At 37.1% G+C, this 26184-nt stretch overlaps 1 pseudogene; it reads left to right on the top strand.

Annotated features, from left to right (window-relative positions):
- The first annotated feature begins 326 nt into the window (after positions 1-326).
- LOC148657108 (uncharacterized) lies at positions 327-1509 on the top strand (annotated as a pseudogene).
- Positions 1510-26184: the final 24675 nt, after the last annotated feature.

Below are 26184 nucleotides of genomic sequence, written 5' to 3'. Positions count from 1 at the left end.
TGGGAGAATATTTACCTTTCAGCAGCCTCAAGAATGAAAAGGTAGATGTCTTTGACTTTGTATTCTGTTTGAATAGTATGCAAACAAAATAGATTGGAAAAAAATGTGCAAGTTTAATTTGTAATCCAGCAACATTTGAAAACTTTTAATGGGTTTGAATACTTTTGCAAGGCACGTTATGTCAGTATGTGTACAGGAAAAAAGGATTTGCTCTTGAAAAGGGGTTCACATGCCTTCTGTAATGATCCAGGTTCCATATCATGCATGTCTGTAAATATATTTTATTTACACACACATGCCGGACAACGCACAGTGCTTGACCCACCCACATCCTGGTACACCTTGCAGAATTGGTTATCACACTTAATACTTTCTCATTCAATAACCTTTTTTGTCAAAAGGTTAGTGGAGTTGCCATGGGCACCAGAATGGGACCCAGCTAAGCCAATCTTTTTGTCGGCTGGGCAGAAGAACACTTCTTCGCTTCATACTCTGGGTTTTTCCCTGACCTCTACAAGCAATACATTGATGACTGCGTCGGTGCTGCCACATGCTCTAATGACCACCTTGAGCACTTTCTGCATCATTTCACCAACTTCCACCTGTCCCTCAAATATACAGTTAACATATCTTCCACTACTCTTCCATTTCTAGACATCAACATCTCCATTAATTACCCCCAACTCTCTACTTCGGTCTATTACAAACCCACTGATTCACACAACTATCTCCTGTATAGCTCATTTCACCCAAAACACACTAAATCTCTCTTTTTCACAGTTCCTTCAGCTACAATGACTCTGTAGCTACGACATCGATTTACAGAACCAAGCCCTCAAAATGTACTCTTTTTTCATCAACACAGGATACCCTAGTAGTGTTATTGATAGGGCCCTTACTCGAGCCAAAAACACCCCTTGGACAATCAACTCAAGCAGGAACTCCTGCCGTAACAACCACATTCCTTTGGTGCTTCTCTACCACCCCAAACACACTTTCTATCCCCAGGACGACAACTTTTCCATCCTACAGGATGATCCCTCCATTGGGACCCTCTTTTCTGACCGCCCCATCATCTCATATCGCCCACCACCTAATCTGAGTAACCTTCTTGTTCACAGCTCCCTTGACTGCCCACAGCAACCATCCACACCAGACACTCTCCCTTGCAACAGAGCTCGCTGTATCACCTGCAAGTACTGTACATATCTAACACCACACTCATTCAAAGCCCCTCAGGACAATTCCGTATCACTCACATGACATCTTGTATCTCCAGCAACCTTATTTACTGAATGTCTTGCAGTAAATGTCCAGCCATCTACATTGGTGAAACAGGAAGGAGACTCTGAGACCGTTTCAGAGAACGTTATGCCTGTGAAGATCTCTCAAAGCCTATTGTTTCTCATTTCACCTCTGATGGCCATGATCACACTTATCTCTATGTCTGTGTTCTCAAAGATGGTTTTCCTAACTCCCACATCAGAAAGAGTACTGAAACTAAAATAATCCTGCAGCTTTCTCTCATTCTCTCTCTTCTCTCAACCACAGACTCATTTTCTTCTAAACTCTCTCAATTCATTGTTGGTTTCATTTCAAAACTCTCTTGACCCATCCTGACCTCACAGTACCTGATTGGCCCCTGCTATTGTCTCTGGCCCCTCCTCTCTCACACCTTTTGTTCTACTATGCTACATTACCTTTGCTTACTGCCCTGTCTTTCTCACATCTGAAGAAGGCTCCATAGTTGAAACGTTGTGTTTCTCTTTTCAGCATGGAATAAACCTATTATTTGTTCCTTTGCAGCCTACACATGCTGACGCAGATACCCACCTGAACTACTTCAATATATTTTATAGTGCGTTGTTTTTAACTTATCAGCAACTTATAATACTAACTTCAGTTATTTCATGCAAGGGAGATCATAGGTAATGACAGTAATATTATTATAATTATTTATAATGTTTATATTACATAAGTCAAACCATGATAGTATTTTTTACACATTTTAACATACTGTATACGCACTAAACTATTAGCAGGTATATTCTTGATGAATCTGTCTCAGTCACCTTCCGCCTGATACTCGTCCTTGCTAAAATCTACAATACAATCATCCTTCAGTCATTCCTAAATTAATATTTCAGGAGAAAAATGAATCCAACTGGTGATCTTATACCTGCCTTGTTTTATGTGTCATAGGCAAATCATTATGTCCCATGGAACAGATGGAAACTATAATTGTGTTCATTTTACTCAGTGATAAAACACTTTGTGCTGTTTGTCCTTCATTAATTGATAGGAAGCATGTATAAATAATGCTATTTATATGATTTATTTTCCTTCTGGAAAGGATTATATTTACAAAACTAGTTAAATAGGTAGCCGTTTCAGCATGGGGTGGCTGCAATGGAACAAGTACAGCTTTATACCATGCTGAAAAGAGAAGAAGAGAAACAAAACATTTTGGCTGTGGAGCCCTCTTGGGGTGCGAGAAAGAGAGGTCAGCAGCTAATAAAGCAGGGGAGAACAAGAGCCGGAAGTGTAGATGAGGTGGGAGCAGGAGAAAAGCAGAGTGGGCTCTCAGGTGGTGTGAAGTTGAGAGCGGTTAAGAGAGGTGTGAAGTCAAACCTGCAAATGAACAGAGAGGATTTAAAGGAAATGAGTCTGTCATTGAGAGAAGGGGGAGGTGAGATCCGAGTTTCAGGTTAATTTTGGTTTCAGATGTATTTCTGCAATAGGAGTTCTGAAACCCCTCTTTGAGAACACAGAGAGATCAGTATGATCATGGCCATTATAGGTGGAGTAACAGACAAATGAGTTCTAGAACCCAAGATGAAGTTTAAACAACTGAGTTTATTACATGCAAGGAACAAGAAGACCAGAGTATTGTTCGGAATATGGGTACAAAACTTCCAGTTTGTATAGCAAATTAAAGCCGCTTCTGATGCAACTTGTTACCATGGTAATGGGGGGTCCACCTGTGTTTGGACATTCCCAAGACCTTGAACACTCTTAATGGTTGGTTTTATCTTTCCTTAGTTAGGGAGTCTGTATCTTGCACTTGGAATTTCATATCAATTAACTCCCTCCCCTGCCATAACTCAAAGATGCCTAAGCATGGAATGTCTTGTGCCACAAAAAGTCTTTGTGCAGAAAGAAATCAGTTAACCCCTTTATCATGTCTTTCTTCATAGGTGAAGTGAGAAACTATGGGCTTGGAGAGATTTTTGATCCTCAGAGCCCTGATATGTTCGCTGAGCAAGTCTCCCAGTCTCCTTCCTGTTTTAGCAATTTACAGTAGATAGCTGGGTATCTTCTGCAAGAGATGCAGAAATGCTTTCTCATTCAAGAACCTTTTTTATCAGCAGGTTAGTAGAGTTGCCATGGACACCATGGTTACCAGCTATGCTAATATTTTTTGCAGCTAGGTAGAAGAATGCTTCTTCGCGCCCTACACTGGCTTTGTCCCTGTCCTCTACTGGTAAAAATACATAGATATATACATAGATGACTTCGTTGGTGCTACCACATGCTCTGATGACCAGCTAGAGCTTTCTGCATCACTTCACCAACTTCCACCCATCATTCAAGTATACAGTTAACATATCTTCCACTACTCTTCCATTTCTAGACAACAACCAATCCATTAACCATCCACAACTCTCTATTTCTGTCTATTACAAACCCACAGATTCAAACAGCTGTCCCTGTACAACTTATTTCAACCCACACATACAAAAGTTCTCTCCTTTTTTCAGTTCCTCAGGCTCCGACAACTTTGCAGTGATGACATGTATTTCCCAAATCAAGCTCTCAAAATGCACTCTTTGTTCATCAACAGAGGATACCCCTGTAACGGACACGGACTGGAATCCGTGTCAGATCTTATAGAAGACCCTATGCGATGCGGTAAGAGCTGGAGAAAACGGGAGACGTGGTAAAAAGGAACACACAGGGGTTTAATAGTGCACAAAATAATAGTGACAGTCCGTGAGACAGTGTACAGGGGAAGACAAAACGGCATCCAAATCCAAACGGGTCCAAGGGGCGGTCAAAGCACAGTCCAAGAGTCCATCAACTAGAAATCCATCCTGGGATGGGACAAAGTTAAAATCCCCGGGAGGGGGGAGCACACGGACAGACGAGACATGGAGGTCCAAGGGTGACGGGGCGAGATCCTCCAGACCCCGGGCTCAGGAAACGGGAGGTGTCGGGGATGAGGCCTATGCCCTCAGGAGACGGACGTAGGGTTTCCTGGTGCTAGGCGGGCCTCGCGACATCTTACCCTAATGATGAGCCCCGAGGACTGGAGGAGCTGGTCTTTAAATAATAACACTAAAAAGGTACACCTGAAGAGCTAAATGACACGAACGATAATGAGAGCAGTGGAGCGCCCTCTAGGGAGGGATGTCGGGCGTGACAACCCCAACCATGTTATTGACAGGGCCGTCTCCCATGCCAAAAACAGCTCTCAGATCAGAAAATTAGAAAATTCCTTTTTCTATGCCCAGGTCCATTAATGACAACTTCCCCATCTTACAGGATGATCCCTCCACTGGTACCCTTTTTTCCGACCACCCCATCATCTCATATCACTGATCACCTTATTTGTGTAAACTTCTTGTTCACAGCTCCCTTGACCGCCCTCAGCAACCATCCACACCAAGCACTTTCCCTTGCAACAGAGCTCGCTGTATCACTTATAAATATACAATATATCCAATACCCCTCTATTCAAGGCCCCTCTGGACAGATCCGGGTCACTCAGATGACATCTTGTACCTCCAGTAACCTTATTTACTGCATCTCTTGCAGAAAATGCCCAGTTATCTACATTGGTGAAACAGAAAGGAGACTGGGAGACTGCTACAGAGAACACGCAGACAAAATGCAGACAAAATCAAGGAGCATAGAGGACAAAATGCATTTCCTTAATAGTGCTCTTTTATCTACCCTCGACACCTTCGCTCTTCTTAAAACTCAAACCATCTCTTTTGCTCACTCTGCCCCTGGTACTACGACCATCTGCGATCAATGAAGGCTGGAAACTTGAATGTAGGTGGTGTCTTTCTGGCCTAAATGTACATTATTGGCCTTTGAAAGATTACTTGCCTGAATATTAGGATAGGATAGAGACTGTTAGATCCCTGTACGTCTCTCACATCATTGAAAATAACCATTAACAACCCCAGACACCTTTTCTCCACCATCAACAGACTGCTAAACCCAAACTGCCCCACCACATTACCTGCCTCATCGCAACTTTATAACACATTTTTAAATTTCTTTAGCTCTGAGATTGAGAACATCCAGCATCACATTCTCTCCATGGCGCATGTCACTTCCACACCTCCTCCCTGCTTACCTAACTTTACTGGTTCCCTTCTTTCAAACTTCTCACTTTTTGACTCTGCAACATCAGCAAACTGGTTTCACATATGAAATCCGCCACCTGTATATTAGACCCCATTCCTACCACTTTATTTCAGTCCTGTTTCACTTCTCTCTGCCCCATTGTCCTCAATATAATAAATGGGTCCTTGAGCACAGGTGTTGTACCAACGGTTCTCAAAACTACTGGTATTACCCTTGTGCCAAAAAAGCCAAAAATGGTTCTGGACAATCTAAACAATTTTCACCCTATCTCCAACTTACCCTTTCTTGCAAAAATTTTAGAATGCGCTGTTGCAATTCAGTTAAATAACCACCTTATTGCAAATAACCTTTTCTAACCCCTGTTGGTTTGCGACAACTTCACAGCACAGAAACTGCCCTGATCAAAGTCACTAATGATCTCATAATAGCATCTGATTCTGGTTCTCTTTCTATCCTCATTCTTCTTGATCTCAGTGCTGCTTTTGACACTGTAAACCATGATATCTTACTTTCTTGTCTTGAGACTGTGTTTGGAGTTTCTGACACTGCTCTCAAAAGATTAAATGTCTTACCTCTCTGATCACTGTCAGTTTGTTTATCTTGGTAGATTTAGGTCTGAAATTGGACTTGTTAAGTCTGGTGTTCCTCAGGGCTCGATACTGGGTCCCCTACTATTCAGCATTTACATGTTTCCACGTGGTCAGTTTTTAAAATCACATGGCCTCAACTATCATTTCTATGCTGATGATACTCAAATCTACATCCATACAAAACCTGACACTGATGTGGCTACCTCTATTCTAACTGCATCTCCGACATCAAAACATGACTCGAAATTTCTTCATCTAAACTGTGACTGAAGTCATGCTTGTTGGCACCCCCCATCAATTTTGTAGAACCAATACTGTAGTTCTATCTGTGAATGGTACTGTACTTGAACTTCAGTCTAAATTGAAAAACCTGGGGGTGATAATTGATTCAGGATCGACATTCGACATGCATGTGCAACATATTGTAAAACCATCTTTCTTTCAAAAAGATCACTAGACTATGTCCTATGTTATTCCTAACGCTGGCTGAAAAGCTGATCAACACATTTGTTTTCTCTCGAATTGACTACTGTAAAACTCTACTCATTGGGGTTTCTAAATCCACATTGAACAGACTCCAGCATGTCCAGAATCCGGACCAGGTCTAGTGCAAGTGATCACATTACCCCTATACTGAGGGCCTTGCACTGGCTTCCTGTCAAGTTTCATGTCGACTTTAAAATTCCCATGCTCACCTACAGGGCTCTGCATGGCTTGGCACCTCAGCACGTGTCTGAGCTACTATTGTCCTACTCCCCACCTCTCAACCTTCGCTCTTTTAATTCTGGTGTCCTATCTGTCCCCCAAGCCTGTCTACACTCTGTAGCGGCAATGCTTGTTAATAAGACAGAATTAAGTGTTGCTGTGCTTTCCCAAATGAGGCCCCATCTCTCTCTTCATCTCTGTGGTGCAGCCACAGAGAAGCTTTTCATGCAGGCTGATTTAAAGATGTTTTCTTTTGATAAGGGACAGCTCCCAAAGGGGGATGCACTTAGCTAAGCCTGGTTATCATGATCAATGGTCATCCATTGGCACCTATCTGTCTAGGGAGTGCCAGATGGACATCTGGACTGCATTCCTAAGTGTCAGGAGTAAGTGACTCATATCTCACCTTGATCAACCAATAAGGGACTGGTAGGGCCGAGTAACCCACGTGGGACTCTGATGCCCATGGAACTTTCAGCCAATGAACAAGCTGAAGTTCCTCCAGGTAAAAACAGGCAACACAGAGGGCCTGAGAGAATTCTGTGGACAATTCTAAAGGGAATTCAAAGGAGAATTCCAGGGCAGGATGGCCCAGGAGCAGAAGGCTCCCAAGGGCAGGACATTCTCGCAGAGCGCCTCCTGACCATCCTGAGACTCAGCCCGGACAACCATGGAACGGCCAGTGTGTCCGAGTGCCAGAACTTTCCTTTGTTCTAAGAGTCGAGAGCGGAGGTTGCCAGAGAGTAACCAGAGGATCCACCTGAGGTTAGCACCAGCAGCAAGCCTCATGGACAGGTTGGAACTGTGGACAGCTGAATCACTATTCAGAACTAGCGCTTCATCAGGAACGAACCGGTCCTCTTCCTGACTTGCTGGGACCCACAGTCATCTTTTCTCCTGTGCGCAAACTTTGCTAGTTAAAGCCAACACTAACTAGCCGGTCAGTGAGCATCTGCAGCGCACCGTCGCAAACTGCACAGCACAGCCTGGCACCTAGCCAGACAGCGCGGATTGGACAGCAACAAGCCTGCAACTGCTTCTTTGAGTCCGAAGGAGATCTGAATCCCCAGAGATTGGATGAGTATTCAACTTCACTGAATTACTGCTCGAGAATTCAATTGTTATCCCAACCAGTTGATATCAATTTAATTCCTAAGAGTTATGTACTTGTTTTGAGTATCTAATGTAGAAGTTGTAACCAAGTTCAATTACGAAACAGTCTAAATGAATGATATACTAAACGTATGTCCTCTTGATATATGTAACTCTTTGTAACTGATTTAATATATATCTTTTGTATTCTGATAACCCTCTCGATAAGATCTGTTAGGTTTACATGCATATTCTATGTATTAATAAATGTATCCTTGTGTATTAGTACCTGTGTGTGTGCGTTGTTTGAGTTATATCACATGGTTGGATTCTAAAGCCATCAAAAGAATCAATTTCGTGATTTACTGCTACAATTAATAATTGTCCCAGTAAATGCCCAAATCCTACAGAACTGGTGCCTTCAGAGAGCACACTACAACTCTATGGGTGACAGGGCATTCTCCTGTTATGCCCCAAAGCTCTGGAACTCTCTCCCCAATGATATCAGAGAGTCACCTTCTCTAAACTCCTTCACACCTAGACTCAATACCTTCTTCTTTAGAAAAACCTTCACTTAACAGGTTCTGTTCTTTACCCCACCTGTGACTGTAATACTCTGATGAAGGTCTTTGACTGAGTAATTGGCTGTTGTAATAAACAAAATATAAAACTGGCATAGTGTGTGTGGGAGTATCTTGTTTTTCACGGATTAAACAATTCTCATACACTTTTGTTGAAATGTAGATGTTTTCATCTTGCAAGTTATTAATCTGAAAAATAGGTATACCACATCTTCTTAAATGGAGTAGCCTATAATAGGTAAAGCTTTTCACAAGGAAACAATATATTCAGCTCTTGGAAGCTGTTTATGATGCTGCAGTGGCCACTTACAGTATTAAATTTTTCAGCTCAGTGAATTCTTTTATTTTTAGAACTGCTTCTTGAAGTCACTAACATTCACCTCTTGTTCTGCTCTTTTAACTTTTTAATGTTTAGTGAGGGGAGGGAAAAGAAATAAAATCAATATAAATGTTGAAGTTAGCTTCTGCATTTGTGATGTGGTATTAAGAATCACAAATAACCTGAAAGTTCACAAAATAAAACTAAATTCTTCATGGAAAGCAATTTCCCTCTGTTTGCAGAGGGTGCTGTTTGACACTTCCTTGTTTGCATTAGGAAAGTGATCCCAAGGACATTTAATGAACCCATGAATACAGCAAGTGATTCTTAGATGCTTTGAATTGCCAGTAGCTTAAGCCCAGAAAGTAATATGAAGTACTGAATAGTATTTTGTGAATATGGGGAGCTTTTCTGAACTCTGCTTTAATTATAATACATTTTTTTTCCGTCCAACACTTTATTATTAAAAAATTTAAAAAAATCAACCTGGTTCTGGTTGCTACACAGAGAAAGTAATAGGGAATAATAAAACCTAAGAACACAAAACATATCTGTTACAAATGAAGGTTATGGAAATAGAGAAAATCAGGAAATGACCGAGTGGATTAGTCAATAAGTAAAATAAATTATCATAACCCTCAATTGTAAACAATTTTGCCAAGAATTTGCCAACCTGAGAGGTTGCTAATTTTAGAGCCACAAGAGTTCTTCTTTCTCTGACACATTCTTTGGTGAAAAGAGTAATAATTCAGGAATATTGGGTTAAACGAATATTTATTATAATTGACAATACACAAACTACACTTCACAAACATAAATACGCAAAATACAAGTTATCTCATATGTACAGTTTGATAGACAATGTGTTCCTGAGGCCTAATATCCTAACCACCTGGCAAAACCCTACTGTTAGCGAGTAATCAAAATCAAAACACTTATAAAGGCCAGAATAAGAACAAAAGCTGCCTTCTAAATTGCAGTGCCGTGAAAAAGTATTTGCCCCCTTCCTGATTTCCTCAATTATGGCTTGTTCTGCTGGATGTTTTTAAAACTTTAGACAAAAAGTTTAGATAAAGGGAACCTGAGTGAACAAATAGCACTTTTTTATTATTATTTCATTTATTTAATAAACAAAGTTGTTCGACACATATCCCCTATGTGAAAGAGTAATTGCCCCCTTACACTTAATAACTGGTTGTGCCACCTTTAGCTGCAATGATTGCAACCAAACGCTTCCTATAATCCAATATCAGCCTTTCACATTGCTGTGGATGAATTTTAGCCCACTCTTCCTTGCAGAGATGAAACCTTTACTTGTTCCTTTATACCCTGTATTTGTCTACATTAAATATAATCTGCTAGGTTATTTATCCAGTCCTGAATTTGATCTAAATTATCTTATTTAATTTGTTGTTTCTACAATTTTCCTAGATCTCCTAATTGGGTATCATCTGCATACTTGTTAACTAACTAAACTGGAATCTAGATCACTGATAGAAATAAATAAGAGCAGTGGACCTAGTACTGATGTATGCAGTACTCCACTAATTTTCCCAATTCGAGAATTTAGCCATTATCTGTATCCCCTGTTTTCTATTTAATAACCAGTTCTCAATCCAAATGCTTTTGTAGACTTTTTTCAATCTTTAATGGGTTTATCAAAACTCATCCGAAATCTAAATTTCTTATAGTAAGAAGAACTCTAAATATAGGTTGACAATTTCCTAGGATATTATTACAGTATATATACTGTATACTGTGATGCTACAGTACAGTAGCTACTTTGTAGTTTTTATTAACTCTATTACATCTTCATTGCCCTGCTGAGAACATACTTATCACTATCCTTTGCTTTCCCCCTTGTCCTTATAACTATCCCATTTGGAATCCTTATAAAAATAAGGGAATACCACACTTGATGACTCAATGACTGCACATGTGGCACAAAACAGAAGTATACCTTACCTGTGAAAACAATCTGTTTTGTTTTACATTTTGGAATGTTCCAAGAACATAATGTTGTCTGTACTGTAATATTGTCACCTTAAATGCTAGGATTTACATACATACTGTATATTGTGCCAATCTTAAATTGTACTCCTCAAATGATCTGAGAAAATAGACACTGCCAAACAAAATATAGTGAATTAGCTGTAAGATACTTGTTCTTTTCTATTCTTTAGTTGTTTATTTTAATAAACCCTTGCACAATGCAATATTTATTTTTGCACTAACACATTAGTGTTTAAACTACTTCACTGTAAAAACAATCAATGTAAGTATTACATTTAAAAATGACAGAAACATGCTGAAAGCAGGACTACAGTAAAATTATTCCCATTGCTGTTTTTAACAGATTTTCTCTTAAGAACCACTTCACCTCATTTGTACTGTCCTGCTTGTCGCATGTCTGTATGTATGCTTTATTTGTAATTATCTGTTAAACATAATATTTTGTGTGGATTATTATATTCCTTAACAAGTAGCAACAGATGGTTTGCCAGAGAGATTTTTTAGGGAAAACTGACAGAGAACAAAAGAATTAAGGTTAACAGTGCATTACATTTTGTGTCGATATTAAAAGAACTATGAGCTAACTGTTCATTACCATCAAAAATGCTGTCATGGAAATATTCTGAAAGAAAACTATCAACAATTTTAATCAACAATAAACATTTTTCATAGGGCATTTAAATATGGTTTATGAATGAGCTTTTTTCTGTATTTTCTCCTGCATTGTTCTTCATTTTCGAATGGTGGCCCAGAGCATCTTCTGTTTTTCATTCCACTTGAGCACTTGATTACATACAGTAATTGTACTAATTATTCACTTACATGAACAAGATCCAAGGCGATAATTCTTAAAGATAAATTAAAATCATGCAAGAACAACACTATCTTACTGCATACAGTATATGAAAAGAACAATATTCATTCATATTCCATATACAGTATGACTCGTGTTTGTTATAATATATAAAATACAGAAAAGAATAAAGACATGCTGTATGCATTTTTGTATAATTAATACTGTTGCAAAAGGTAGGGTGGTAAAAGTATAAATAAGGTTATCAAATCAACAACAATACCACAGTCAGGTCCTTACACCAGCTTTTTATGCAAGCAAAGATGAATGATTTCACCCCTAAAGTCGGGTATTTTCCAGCATTATGCGGCATATGTGTTGTTTATTCCTTCAAACAGCTGATAATAGATAAATGTAAATTAATAAATGTATTAATTTTCTAAATTACATCACCATATAGCACAAAACATTATACAACATGCATAACGTACACTATAAAAGGATATGTACAAGTCTATCAGTTCTAGAGGCCTCAGTCTTTGATACTGTACCTGTAGATATGGGAAATCCTGAGTAGCTTACATAGTATCTGAACACAAAACCTTAATAGGCCATAAAGAAAGAACCTTCACCCGGATAAACATAACCAACCCTCATCTCCCTCTCTGAACAGAGCAATGGTTTCCCTACTCTAAACAAAGGCATCACAAAAATTGAAGAAAGGGTGATGGAAAGTGGGACAGGGTTACAGAGGGAATTTAATTTGGGCCTGGAGCCTTGAGAAGCCTGTACCCAGTAAAGCCCTGTCTCTTTAGAAAAAAAAATGTAGTTTCCCCTTTCACAAGAAAGATAAGAAGACTACAGAGACCAGACCAGAGAAGCAAAGAAAGTAATTGACAGCTCGCTCTTGTCAGGGATTAGCTGGTCCATCTATGAATATTAAAAAGCATGGCAGGGCTTATTTTCTTATTTCTTATTTTGAGATTTGGAATAATTATGAGAGCAGTGCTAAGCATTTCTAGTTTTTGAGAGGTTTGGTTGTGTTCTGTTCCAAAGAGGGTGCTAGGTTTTGGTTTTATTTGGTAAGGTTAACCTGCAGTTTATTTTTCCACAGGAAATCAGTCGTGGCTGGCTGTGACCTGGCAACTTCAAAGGTGTCACAAGATGTTTTCAGCCTATGGATTCAACTATAAAGGAAATCAGATCTTTTAAATAAAGACAGTGAGCTCACATTAAGATCAAAGTACAGACATATTATGTGGTCCAAATATGGGTCCATTCGAATGTGCACTTGCTTAATGACCCCACAAATCAGTGGACAGTCATTGTTTAATATGTTTAATATTGCTGATTTCAGGATTTACTGTAACTGACTTGTTTTATACAGATTATTATTTTGATTTGATCATCTATATTCTTCCATTTATATGAGTTTCTTGATTCAAGAACAGATATGTAAATAGAACCAAACAAAACATTGTCTTATCATGAAATTAAAAGGCAGTTTTGCTGGGAACTAAAAACACTTAACCTTGCTGAAATTCAGCTGCCTTCCAAGTCACAGCTCTATAAAATATGCTAGTGTTGAGATTCTTGGGGGATTATCAAGACCCTATTAGTAGTTTCAAAAGATAACGAGCACGATCACCTTGTTTGTTTTTCACTTGCTTGTTTTTTTTCATTATTTCTCTACTCCAGAAGATTTTTTATTCAAGTAACTCTTCTAAGTTTAAACCCAAGTAGCTACATCAGCAAATATTTTCAGACTCCTCTGACCTTTCTCTTTGTGCATTCTGTCCTTATATTCTAGCCTTAAGTTTCATACACTCATCTGAATCTGGGGTCCTTAGGACCTTCCTCCTTGTGCACTATGGATGCCCAAGGTCATCTGACCTGCCAGCTCTGTTTAGTCCAATTCTGATCAAGTATCACACCGTCCATCCTATGATGGTTGCCACTAGCACCCTGGTTGACAACAACTAGATGCTAAGCCAGAGGCAGCAGACTAAGATGTCAGCACCTGGTGTTATAAACTGTCACTTTTCATTTCATCGCCTGACTTTCTATTTTCTATCATAATGCATTAAAGCCACTATTCTCATTGCCCAAAAATGTTGTCTTTTTCCTTCTGTAAAAGATTTGATTTTCTTTTCCTTTTCAGCAATTCCAAAAAGTCATAAATGACAATCAATATATCAATTATGCATGCAATCAGACAAACTGACAAAGTGAATTGTATTTCAGCTATTCATGTGCACTCAAAAGGGTCAAAAGGTAAAGATACACCTCCAAGATGTATTAATAAGTCTGAGTAAGCACAATGTCGAGCCATAATTCTGTCTTAAAAATTCTGCAGTGCCATCCTTGAAAGCCTTTGGCACAGACTTATTTTAAATGGTTGAAATATTAATATACAAGCCTTGAGAAAGAGAAGTGTATAATTGTGGGGTTCCAATAATAGTAACTCATTGCATAATCCTGTTTTTAAAAGAAATACAAAATAAAATTTCCAATAGAACATTTAGCAAAAACTGCACTTTAACATTTAATATGATATATATATATAATTCTTTTAAAACTCTTTATCACTGCTTCAGAAACCAAATCACTCCTTTTGAATTCTATATTTCCATTCATTTGTCGATCCTGAATTAAACAGTATTGAAACTCGAAATGTCTTTATATTTATTGTACATAATAATATAGCTAACATTGACATCATGGGCTTAAAAATGAAAGTAAAGAATAGTATGTTGTACATAGATGCGTATTTGCAATGTTATATAAACTCCATTAAATTATGTTTATTCACATGCCCTTAAACAGAGGTGGATATATCAGACAGATAAAACAAGCATTAATGAGTTTTTCTGTGGGCTGCATCTCAGAAGCTCATTAAAGATGATTATCATATTCATTGATAGTAAAAATGAAAAATCTAACCACTCAAAGGCCAATCAGAAACCAAACCCACCAGACCTATCCTTCTTGCTGCTTCTTGCTGCACTGTGTTAGCTGACCATCTTTGTTGTTTTTGTTCTTCTTGAGCAATGACATCCCTGTTTTCTGACTTTCTGTTCCCCTTTTGTAATGAACACATAACCTACAGTATATACTGTATCTACAGTAACTTTCCTTCTGTTTCCTATTCTGCCTCTGATTCTAGTCCCTCTCCTATTTACTTCTTGAACTGGGTTGGCTTGGACTGTTGAGTTGTTCAATGAACACTTTTATTGCAGCACTATTGCTTCTGCCGGTGCTTTCTGTAACTCAAAGTTTGACTTGTATTTCTCCAAGATTTCTACTTATCTTTCTGTCTCTACCTCCATTTATCCTTCTGAATCTCCTGCTTCTGTTCTTTTCCCTTATGATTTCCCACAAGGAAATACAATATTGTAACGCTCCAGGGTTCACGTGGGCACCCTCGCTGCTGCCGCATCAGGTCAGCCCCCCACCATCAGGGACTCGAACCCAGGCCTCCGGCATCACTCAACAGGGATTCAGCCTCTTGAGCCAAAGGGAAATCTCCCATCAGCCCCGTGGCTGCGGTCCCTGCTATCCACAGGGAAGGGCGGTGACGTCACTGCTCTGGTAAGCCAGCTCTCGCAAACAATGGAGGCCGTATGCGTTACAATATTATTCCTTTTGTCTTTTCTGCTATCCTCCACTCCGGAAAATAGCTGGCACACAGCTAAGCTTTGTTTTTGTCTGCACAATAAATCACAGATTTATTTACTCCAGTGAAATTCTGTATTATTTTACAATCATCCCAAAACAGATATACATTCTGTTCATCTTACATCTAGTGTAAAAGAAAGATTATAGCCAATATAATCTAATAATAATAATAATAATTATTATTATTATTATTATTATTATTATTATTATTATTATTATTATTATTATTAATATAATCTAACAAAGGTTTCCAGAATGCCTAAGAATGATTTAAAAATCATTAAATCAATGTCTCTAGGGAGGCATATATTTTGGTGGATCAACATCCCTTTTGATAACTTTTGAGAACTATTATCAAGGCATATTAAATTTCATGAGGATATAAAAATCTTCCTTCATTACTCCCTTAATATTGCTAAGTGTATCTTTGTTACTCAGTCAACACATTTACCTTCCTGTCAGACATTTCTATACATAATTTCAGTGTCAAAATACTGGTCACTGGTGTTTCTACTACAGTATATCAAACAGTACTCTAAAGTCAGCAGTTCATTCCTTCCTTCCCTGAGTTGATTCTACCGCAATGCCATTTTACTGTGCTGAGCACACTTTTTTTCAATCCTGCGGATTCTGGCTACTGTTCCATGTCTTTGTGCTCTAATCCTACAAGGTAAAGATATAAATCTCACCGCAATATGAGTCTTCGCTTCTGACATTCTTGGCAGACACCTGATTGATTATAGTGATATTTCTGTATTGCTCAAAACATACGACCTCAGATGACTCGTACCGTTATCTGTAGTGGAGTTTGGCATGGCTTTGTGAGAACAAGAATTCTGTTCTATGCTCCCCAAGTAACGCAAACAACTTAACAGCAGTGTTACCACCTTGTAGCTTGATCTCACCTGATCTTGGAAGCTAAGCAACGCAGGGCCTGGTCAGTACAGGATAGAAGACCTCCAAGGAAAACCAGAAAGCTGCGTCAGTTAATGAGTAGGTGCGCCTTTTGCTCTGGACCATAATTATCAAAAACCAGTGCCCAGGTATGAAGACCATGGGAAGCTTCGCTGCAGGGAGTGTTGTCCTTCAAGTGACATACTGTATTAGAAAAGCTCCTGAAGATCATTACAGATGGAACTGGAACTGTTCATTAGAGTCCATTCAGGGTCTCAAAAACAAAAGTAAGGTCTCCTTTCTCTGCCTGATCTGTTGTGTGGCACATAATGGCTGCTCCTTGTTACTTAGGTGGGAGTTGTACAGTATTTCAGTGAGGGATGAAGCGTATCGCCTCCTATATATGTAAAGTATAAATAAAAATCCTTGTCTTTTGGAGGTTAGAGTGGAGAGCTACATCAGAGTAGGATCCGCAAGGAAACAAACGGAGGTGTGGAGTCTTCTTTTAGAAGGAGTATCTCCTGTACAAAGTTGTAACACTGTTTTTTGTCTTGCTATTACATGAGTTACTTAAGTTAACCTTCATGTGTATTTTTATATTAATATGGTGTAACTTTCTAAAAACTGTGTGACAACAGTCATGGACCCCAAATCTTAACTATTTTAAAACCAAAAGCCAAGACCATGTTAAACCCACCCTTGGATTAAAAAAGCATCCTGTTCTTTGTCTCAATTTGAAAAGTCTATGCCTTATAATACTTAGAAAATTATTATGGGGATCACATTATAATTCCTCACCCAAGCTTTCGTTAAAGGCATGACAAAACTAGCTACAGAGGTTCTATACTGGATTCTTTCGAATAAATCTTGATAGCTTTGGATTTGAACTGTTGGTTTTATCTGTCTCTTTAATTAAGGAATCAAATAATACTCTATGTGTGTTTTATACTGTATACTATGTAGATATTTAAGATACTGTATTAAATTCTGTGAATATTTCTGTTATATAATGTTTTTGTTCCTATTTCATTAGGGATATGAATAAATCTAAAGGGCACTGCATCTGTCCCACTATGCTATGTAAACCTTACATTGTGCTAGACCATTTATTTTCAAAGATTCACAATGCAATATCCATAGATTTTCAATCTGTCCAGATGTTGATTTTCCCATTGGTTTTGGTGAGTATTTTAAGGGATGATAGGTTTTGGATTAATGTCCCTCTGCAAAGTTATCATTTCTACAGTACCTTCAGAACAGTCTGTGATGCTTTTTTGAATTATATCCTACAGCTGCTGTATGCCATAACTGGGAAGAGAGATGATACCAAAAATACTTTCAATTTCACAGTAACAATCAATCCACTGCCAGGCTTATCTAAACAAAGAGATCCTCCTGACTTCTAACATGTACTGTATCTTACTCAGTGTTTCACTTAGCTATTACCATAAACTTGCCTATTTTCCTATTGCTGGATTCTTTATTACTGATTATCTATCTCCTGCTCTCATTTTCACCAAACCCATGATTTTGATTTTGATACTTTGAAGGAACTTGTTAACTGTAGCAGTTTAACCTGGCTTGAAACCTATCTTTGTCAAACTGCCTCAGTTTATTAGAATAAATAGACCAGTCTATTATTCTATCACAGCTGATCATTTCTCTAATTCTTTTTTGAAATTCAATGTCATCACCGTTTCTTATATTTTGTAAATCTGGATTATTCAAGGCTCTGAATTATCTCAGTTCCAGTGCTTCTCAGTCTTTATGCTACTTTACAAAGCTTCAGATATTTAACAACCAAGAACTGCAAACCATCTGTTGAATTTAATGTCCAATGTTCATATCCTGTCAAAATTCACACATCGTTCAATTCAATTCTTCCTAAAAGATCATTATATAGGAGTAATAAAGGATTACACAACATTCAAAAAGACAATATTCAAAAGGGCTACAGTTATTATTTAACTGTTCAAGGAAGGAAGTTCAAGGCTCATACGATGTGGTTCATACAATACTATGTTTTGAGATTTCTACAATTCTCAGGATTCCTGGTTATATCATTTGTTTCTCCCTCATACTTTCATATACTTTTTTTCTCAGATATAGTTCTCCAGCCATCCTTTCCATGATTTCAACAACAGTACTATCAACTATCCACTTACATATTATCAAATATGATCTGCAGCTGGCTGAGCTACCTCAGAGTCCCCCCAAAATATTTTGAATGTTTTAATGGACAGCAAAACTGAACAAACCTAAACTGTAATGAACAAGCAAGTTGCTTACATGGGTACCCGGTACTTCCTCTCATTTGTTTTGTCCAATACCCTACAGTCTGAAATAAGAGACATTAGTGAGGAACAGATACTGTACAAGATATGTCTCATTGAAAAGTCTAAATTTAATACCAGGACAGGCACTGCACAAAGAAGCATATCAATTTCTACATCAGTAATCAATCAGTACATCAGTATTGAAATGTTTAAAAACTGCTATCTCATGAGATGCTTCTTTCAGGTTTTTATTATGAGAAATCATAATTAAACAATATAATAAAATACTAGTTCAGGTGGTTAACTGCGTCAAGGACACCTGAAGAAGGCTCCACGACTGAAACATTGTGATTCTTTCTTCTTTTTTTCAGCATGGAATAAACCTATTACTTGTTCCATAATTAAATATTAGACTACCTCTACAGTATGTGACACTTAAGCTCAATTTTTCATAATATGTATTCTCAGTCAATTACCAATAGTTAATATACATTTCAAGGACTACAAAAAGATGGGCAACCATACAAAATCCTGAAACTATAGGCTTCTTATTTGAAAAACTCCAATGTGGCATTCTGCCCACCTTGTAATGTCTCCAAAAGTTCCAGAACAGAAGGCAACTACTCATCTATGAAGGGCATCACATATAATTCAAGTGTTTTACCAAACTTTATTGCATGTTATAAATGAACTATCTTCTTTGGATGAGGATCAATCAACCTAAAATAGTAAATCCTTCAGTATTATAACTGATGGATTATAATCTCTTGATTTATTCTCAGTACAAATATTCATCTAAGTCTTTTTGGCATGCCAGACATCTTCACAAGTTTTAAGTGACATGACCTAGGATATTTTTTCTTGCTTAAATATCTACAGAACTTAGATGTGCCTTAAGGCAATTAAACGCAAAGTGTCTGAATGAAATGTCATCTGAAACAATTTAGAGAATGATATATGAGTCTTTTTAAAGTTATGCCCTGGACAGAATTAGAATTGCACGTGGAACATTATTTTGAAAGTAGAGTAATGCTACAAAGTGAAATGAAATGCAGGTACTGTATTTGTACTATAACATACAACTTTTTAAAATAAGTTTGAAATTCCTGCTTTTTACAAATATGTAACAGAAAAGCTGATACCAACATGTCATAAAACCTGATGATATCTCAACTCTTAGTGTATGTACTTTGCATAACAACCCAGAGTCACACCATCTAAAGGGGTCTTTTATTTTTTCATCAACTTAAAAAAAAGATTAATGAAATAGTTCCCACAATTATAAGATATAGTGTCCTTTTTTTAATTTACAGTGGAATTAAAAATTATTTCCTCTGTGCATCTACCTAAAGGGAAACATAACCTAAAAGCTCCCTACTTTTGAATTCAGCAAAAGTAGCAAGATTATTGGGCTTTCAGGTGCAAATTCCATGGAAAGCTAATATACATAAAGTAGGCTAGAGTAAACAATTTTCTTTGAAAACACTGAATGTTATGAAGTAGTTGAATTTCTTATACTTTTTCATTCGGTTATTATGGGTTATTACTCAAAGATGACCATTGGGATCCTTCATAAATGATAATACCCAGGAATCAGGATAAAAGTTCTTGCTGGATGTTTTTTTTAGGTTGACAACAACAGACCTTAAAGAAAACAGAATCTAGCCCATTTTAGCCCTGATTAGCCACAGAACTTAATACAAACATTTAGAACAACACATGGATGCTAATACAAATACAGTACAAACCCCTGACTGGCTATAGTTTAACCAACTACTGGGTCAGTAAGAAAAAGATGGATCCTGTCTAGAATGACACCACCATGGAAACACTTTTTAGAATCAGAGAAGTATCCACATACAGTAAGCAGCTTCTAGTGGTGGTACTATTCTCATTGTAACTACACTGCCTTGTTCCACAGGGGCAATCCACCACAGCAGCCAAAATAGAGTACCTTCTTATACTGTAGGTATTTTCCTCTAGGCACCTCCATTTTACAAAAATAGAGATCATGTAGTGTCACACAGCTTTTAGTGTGAGGCAACCACTCAAATTAGATTGTAATATTTTATTAAATCATAAGACATATGAAAATCAAAGGCAGACTGTATCACAATTGTTACAGACTAATTTAAACCTGAACTGCTACAATTACACAACTGTCACAACGATTCTCCAAGTGGAGTTATACAACTAAATGCTATCAGAGTTGAGCGATCTTGTATTGGCCGCTTTTAAAAGAATACAAATCAACTCCTGTGGTATAGTTAGAGGGAAATGCCTTTATCCCATAAGCAGGAACTCTCCTGTATGTACCTTGGGAATTTCAAAAATGGTGGTGGGGGGAACAAGATGATTAATCAGCAATTATATAGACACAGTACATTGACCAGAATGCACATATAACAGATAAAGAAAAAGCAAATCATACTTATTAGCATTATCAGTTAATTAAAAGTATGTGCATACACCATAGAAGAAGAGTAGGTACAGGCAGCAGATATTGGACTATTGGAAGCCTCTGCTTCCTGACTTTCTGTCAAACCCCTGTCAAATTGTCTTCCTTCAGATGGTGGTGGTGGACAGTACCTCCTTCCTCTCAGTCCTCTGCAGAGGAACCAGCTTGTCTGAATCTACTACCCTTCTACAAAAAATACCATGTGTAATTATATACCAACATCTGTAATGTACAAATAATTGACTAGAAAATTCCATTTTGGCTATGTAAGATTTCAAGTTATTACAATCTTCAAACAGATGTTTAATTATTTTAAGGCTTAAAAAGTAAAAACATCCTTTTTATTTACAGGTCCATATAGTATATATTACAGCTGCTCAGTGTAAGTGTGGGAATGACAACCGGAGTCACAGAGTTTGAGCCTGAGCCAGCACAACCAGATTATGCCTGCACATTCAGGTGGTCTGTCACTATTGGCAGGAAGTGTTCTCCTGTGGAACAAATCTACAGGCCTCTATTTTCTACTGTAAGAACCAGAACAGACAAATTCCTGTCAACCTCCATTCCTGTTCCATTCCTACTTCAGGATTCCTGACACACTCAGCTTGGTTCATGAATCCATAGCTTGTCTTTCCTTCACTGGAAGGATACACCTTCCCTGTCTCCTCAGAGACTTACTGGTGTACCTTACCCAACTTCTATATACAACTTCCAACTATATATATAAATATCCTACTAGATTCCAACACTAATCTGCTACTCTGTAAGCACTCTGGAGAATTTAGAAAAAGTAAATGAATCCAAGAATATATACTAAAAACAGCTCAACTCCATTCCTAAGAGGGCAAATCAGTCAATCAAGGCCGGTATGTCCAATTTACTCTAAAGGAGAAGGCTTTAACAAAGCTCCATCACAGTAGGAGTCTATACAGTACAGTACTTGTTGAACATGTAAATCACGTACAGTATGTGGCGGACCCTACCCTCAAGAAGGACAGTCTCAAGGTACAGTCTGTACAAACAAAACACTGGATGGCCAAACAAAGTTGTCCAGCAGGACTTATTGTTTGCCTTTTCCGTGACAAGTCATAGACAAAAAGCAATCAGCAACAAAAAATAAATAAAACAACCAGCACTTGTCCTCAGAACACCCTTTAAATAATAAATCATTCATTTTCAATACTAATGTAATCAAATTGTTTATTATCACCCACTGTGACACTATTTACAAGGCACAAAGGTTATATAGCAGCCCTTACTGACAGAGGTACTGTCATTTCAGCCCCTTTTTACCTTGACTGCCACAACATGCTTTTTTGGTCAGGAACTGAATTATGTGCTATACAGACATAAAGCCAGTCAGTCTGGTTAATCATTGGTACATTTTGGTAATTATATAAGATTAAGCAAGCATGCACATTAATTGTGGAAATGTGATTATATATACAGTATATATCCATATATTTTGGATATTTTATAGCTATTAAAAATGTGCAATTATATTTTTTATAAAATTGTTTAATGCCCCTGTTTTACTTGTTCTTTTATTTTGTCTTATGAGTTTGAGACTGAACAAAATAAAAATAAACCTTGGCAAATTCAACATAAGCAAGAAGGATTAATAATATACCCAATTTAATGTCTTTTTACAACAACTCTCTTAAAATGTGTTCAGTACCAGAACTGTAATTCTAAAATGCATACTCTACATAACCTTGATGAGGTATGACATTAGGATGAATTATTCAGGTCCTTTAAGACCTGATATTATATCAGGTTGAGAATGCCTCTTAATCTAATAATGATTAAAAGATGTTATGCTAATTGGATTATACATGAAGACAGAACTAAGGTCTTCTGGAAACACACACTGCAAAATGTCTTAAAATAAGACCTTTGTACATGACTACTGTATATAATATAATTCACCAGAATAAGATGTTTCTTTTTTGGAAAAAATATGGAATTGACAATGTATCAATTATTCTTCAGTATCCTCACAATTTTGGAATTGCCAATAAACCTGATGAAAATTCATCAACTTCACCAAAAACAAAATTTCTTTGCATCATACTTGCTTCTTAACCGAAGTATCATCTTAACATGCTATTATTATTACCTGATGCCTTAATTGTGATCATGAAGCACCATGAGCTTTAATCACTAGATACTTAACTACCTTAATGATGTAATAAGGTCATGGTAACACCCTTGTCTTTTAAACATATTGCTTATTATATAACCATATACTGTACATTATGAAACTTAAAACATTAAGCAGCAGTTAGGCAGAGTCCTACTGTCAAGTTTGTGTGCAATAAACTACACATAGCACATAGTGCAACTGCACAAACTAGTACATAAACAGTATAGGCCTTCATACAGATATATTATTTTTATGTATACCTCTTTAAAAAGCAGTTACTCAAAAAAAGATAAATTTTATAAAAAAAATAAAAACCATTAGAAACATTAGATTGCCAGAAATCTGGATTCTGTTTTGGAGTTGTTCTATTTTACACTGTGCTATACATATTTGTTTGTGTTTCTTTGTTTCTGGATACACTAAAAATGTCAAAAACAAATATTATTGTGCTACAACATACTGTAGTTATTGCAATTATCGGCATTTTCCTCTGGAATGTCAGTATTTACTTTTACGGCTTTTTATTTGGCGGCTAATTTTTAATATTGAGGAAGGCCGTTTCAATCCCAATATTTGATATTCACTAACACACATCCAAATGTACTGTATACACTGTTTCTTTAAGGTCTTTCAAAGTGTGCACTGCATAAATAAGTAAATTTCCAAAGGCATTTGTTTCAATGTGACATGAAGACTGTTTTCAAGCAACACAACTATGAAATAAATAAGAGATGTGCTTCTGCATAAGAAAGTAGGTTATTTTTAGATTTGTAACATTTGTAATTGAAAGTGCCCTGATTTCTTCAAAAATCTGAATGCTTTACAATGTTCATATACACAGTAACCTAGACACATGTAAAATGCCTAAAATATGTAGCATTTCATTATGTAGTTAGCAAGTATACAAATAAAAAATATGAAGAGTACTATTATTCTCTGCAGAATTGCTCTGCTATTTAAAAGCTTCAGACAAATTCCCAGAATTTTCCTGCTAATAGCTTAAAGTCATTTACTTGCTGCGTACCTCACAAATGTTTGTAATAATCAAGAGATTAGGTTTATACATAAAAAATAATACATGCCCCACCTATGAGTAGCAACTGTAAAATCGTTTTCCCCATTTTAACCAGCTTTGTATTTGCTTGTTTGAATGGAAGAAGGACAGCAAAATGGTATACATGTTTGTATAGATAGAGGGATGTGGGAGCTACAACGGCAGAATTTTTCCCCTGGAGACAGCCTTCAGTTTGATCTGTTCGTGACTCACATCTCTCCCTCTCTTTCTTTTTCTCCACAATGTATGAAAAATGTACACAGCTTTGTACACGGCTTTTTCAATGAAGACATGACATTTTGACCAGTTATTAAGAACCTTTGTTCAATGTAATATCTGGACCGCCCACAAACTGCCTTTCTTCGTTGTCCTGCTCAGTTCCTATCTAATGTCAATCTGTTATCTCCCTCTGATGGATGTGAAGGATAAGGGGTCTTTTCTGCAAGGACCTTGCAGTCCAGCTGCACTATAGGCACCACAGTCCACAGGGGGACATATGCAAAAATAATGCAGCCTGATCTATCAAAGTCTTACAATATTATGTCAGCGTGGCCACTTAAAATGCAAATTGTAAATCAAAATGACTGGATAGTAACAGATGGCTCTTTTCACTCAATTACAATGCAGCATTTCATCAGAACAATTACTCAGGAAAATTAATAATACATAATGTAAAGACTGTACTATTCTCTTTGTAAGCCATCTATCAGTTTTAGAGAAAAGTGAAAGAGACATTTCTAAAAATGGTGAGACTGGTGAAAACTGTTCTGGAAGTGCACTGGTATTAAGCAATATTTCTTTTAGACATCAATCTATAAAACAATAAAGAGAATGTGAGGCTATGCTGACTACACTTTAGAATGTTTTGCTGTGCCTCTCAATATAACATTTCTTCAGCTTTAAGTACTATCTTCAAAAACTGCTGATAAACAGGTAATTTCTTTTAAGATGAAGATGGGTGGGTGGCACAGTGGCGCAGCCCTGTGGCTCTGGGTCCAATAATACCTTACAGTTTTACCATCATTATATTTCAAAAGAGGAACAGTCCTTCATCTGCTTAATTTTTCAATGGTTGAATCAAAGTAGTAAGGGGATATTCCATTATGTCAGAATATTTTTAAGAGATAACTAATTATGGATACAAACATCATATTAAACTACAATAGAACAAAAGTCAGGTTTTTTTGTCAGGAAACTCCAGCTCATACCTTCCTCTTCTCTTTGCTTTTCACTGAAAGATCTCTTACACAATGGACATGGCCGAATGCTGTCCGAGATGTGCCAACCACTGACTGTGCCATGGGTACTGTGGGAATAAACCTCACACCAAGTGAACCTAAGTCACTTTGGGCTAGCTCAGATTTAAAAAACAGCTCTCCAAGGTAAACAGCTGTGGTATTTATTGGTAGTGTCAAGTGATCTTTTATAGCTATTTTAATAGACTATATATTCTTTTGACAGGTTCAATATAACTTTAATTCAAAGAGATTTTAAAAACACGCACACTATGATGTTAGAGCACTTTTTCTCTTAAAATATGTTATATATGCCAGCTGTAAACACCTTGGATAATTTACTTGTCATATCATATACAAGCAGAATTGTCATTCAGTGGTAGCAAAAAATACCAGTTTTAATTCCAATAGTATGTCCCCATACACTTGAGGATAAAGCTGGAGTCCAAATGGCTTATTCTTTAGATAAATCATTAAACAATGGCTTTCAATCCTTGTTGAATTCTTTATGGTATTGCTTTGAATAGGTATGGGAGTGTAGCTCTGTTGTCCTCTAAACAGTATATTCTGTCTTAAGTCAAAACACAAGAGCTATCAGTTTAAATTCTGTAATATTTTACATTGAGATTTAAGGCCATAAAACCTATCCCAGAATATCCATGCACCATACAGAAAATCAATGCATGCAAAGAATGTAACATTTAAAAACAGTTTAGAATTCGTCACAATTCTACAACAAAGAGAAAGTAGAACTAGTTTGTATGCTAATTGAGTGAAAATGTACAAGGAATATAATATACAGTAACAATTAAGAGAATCATTTCTGATTATATTACACCTTCCTCTGTAGTTATTCTTGGACACCATGTAAAATGTTTAGGAGTAAAGGCAAAACTGATTGGAAGATATTCAATCTTTCCCATAAACCAAAACATGGTTTGTGCTGATACATCATTAAACAGGTTTTTAAG

Source organism: Lepisosteus platostomus, chromosome 8 (assembly GCF_059453375.1).
Source record: "Lepisosteus platostomus isolate fLepPlt1 chromosome 8, fLepPlt1.hap1, whole genome shotgun sequence".
Classification (NCBI taxonomy): Eukaryota; Metazoa; Chordata; class Actinopteri; order Semionotiformes; family Lepisosteidae; genus Lepisosteus; species Lepisosteus platostomus.
The sequence above is the reverse complement of the archived record's forward strand: the minus strand, read 5'-3'. Positions and strand labels throughout refer to the sequence as shown.